This window comes from Frankliniella occidentalis, unplaced genomic scaffold (assembly GCF_000697945.3).
Source record: "Frankliniella occidentalis isolate FOCC.00 unplaced genomic scaffold, Focc_3.1 Scaffold11, whole genome shotgun sequence".
Lineage (NCBI taxonomy): Eukaryota > Metazoa > Arthropoda > Insecta > Thysanoptera > Thripidae > Frankliniella > Frankliniella occidentalis.
In genome coordinates, this window is record NW_026267141.1 from 1,644,313 (window position 1) to 1,646,425 (window position 2,113).

Genomic DNA, 2,113 nt, shown 5'->3' on the forward strand with positions numbered 1-2,113 from the left:
ACTTGACCGAGGATATCGAAAAACCGCACACACCTACTGTGCGTTTCAAGTTGTTTCAGAAGCTCCAAATAAACATAGACATTATTAGTAAGTGTCGCAATTGTCCTGCGTACATCGATCTCCTTCTCGGCCAATGTTTCTAATTCACGACGGATTGCTGGCAGAATGTCCAAGTTCAACGAGTGGAGCGTGGCATTGAGCTTCTCGTTCAACTCCTCTATAGTCGTCTGGGCCCGGTTGAACATGAACTTCTTCATGGCCGTATCTTGCTGCTTGGCGGCCACCCTGACGGCGTCTATGGACCCGGAGAGGTACTCGTCCAGGTCGGTGACGAGGCTCGGGCCGCTGTTGTCGGCGGCCCGCGGTAGAGACGCTATGGCGATGGCCTGCCACCTCACGAGCCTCTTCTCCTCGTCGCTCACCGCCATGTCGTTGGCAATGGCCCACAGCATCTCCAGGGCAGAGTAGTCCGGTGCGGGGAGGGTTCGCTGCGCTTGGAGTGCCGAAGTGACTTCCTTCACGACATCCGTATAATCTGAAACAAACCGCATTAAAACATAAATACAGGGATGAGGGGGGGGGGGGGGGGAAGTACTGCATCAGTGTTGAAACACTTTTTGGAGGACATAACGCAACCTTTGGTAAGGTAAATGTAGGGTGAAGCGATCACTACCACACCGACAATTCTCTTAATCGAACTAGTTATAAACAGAGGATATATTATATAAAATAGTAACGAAGTGCAACCATCTCATGAACCTCTCTGATCTTACTTCTAAAGTTAACGGGCATGTTTGACTTCTTCAGCTTTGGAAGGACAGTCAACTGGCGGCCGTTTTCTCCAACGCCTATGGTGGACATCCATTTACTGCGTCCGGGTAGCCACACATTCATTTCAGCCCCTAACCCTAAAAACAAAAACAAAAATATAACGTTAGTATTCTCGGTTCACGTGAAGTGACCTCTACTCAAAATAAAATAAGCCCACAGGGCTAAGAAATAGGCAGTCCCGCCGATTAGGCAGGAGCGGTAGAAAGGGAGGCGGGGGCCCCACAATCGTCTCTAGTGAAGCTCCTGAAAGGTGGGCAATTTGAGCCACAAGCGATTAATCGTTGGGCGTCATTCGTCAGTAGGCGCGCAGTGCAGAAAACACCACGGAGAACCTGTGGGGTTCCTGCAACTACTCGACCGATAAACCCGGACTGTCTGGGAACGGACGTAACTGTTTCTATATACCTTCATCGAATGGTTCGAGGTTCGGGATCCCGACTGAATAGTCGTCTTGGTTGCGGTTGATGCGCACGATGAATTGCAGTGGTCCTGGACGGAATTCCTCGTAGTGCGGTTTGGGGGGGTGCTCGCCTGCATGTGATGTGTGCGTGATTTATGGGAAAAGGGGGGGGGGCAGAAATCACCCCAAAAAGCGTGACATAATTTGTGATCGGCCCCTAATAACTGGAGACAGTATAAAACAGATTGGTAAGATGAGTTTCTAAAAACGGATCACACGGGAATCTATACCCTGCCAAAGCATAATCTTGAGGGGGATGGGGCGGGGTCGCGATGTACACTCTATGGAGCCAAGGGACAAAAATAAGGTCCATTTTGAGGTCGCGGGCAAGAAAAGGTTGGGAACCGCTGGGTTACACTGACACTTGCTATGTCCTCGCAAATTCTATAAAATATATTCATTATAAAAAATTACAAAAGGGTTTGCGATGGAAATTCAAGCAATTTGAGAGAAAGGTCTCATTCAGCTCAGAGGGCGCCAGGGGCAGTTTCTGCTTGACGCCTGTAGTCCCTGCTGTGGTTTCAGTTTCGTCAGTTTGTTGGGACGGTTGGGACGGGGGCGAGGTTTGACCTTGGAGGTGACCGTCCCCGACCTGCAAAAATAAGACAAAAATGGCACGCTCAATAATCGTAAATTGAAGCGAAATTTTGCAAAAGGATTTAATTCAGAAGAGAGGTGAGGGCCTAGGAAAATTTGATGGATCATTAGGCGAGGGGTAATGCAAAGGAAGGGAGTTCCAGATTTGGGGAGAAAAGGAGGGGGGGGGGGCTTTGGTCAAAGGCGAATCAAGCCCAATATCATGCACCATTTCTGTCATTGGCT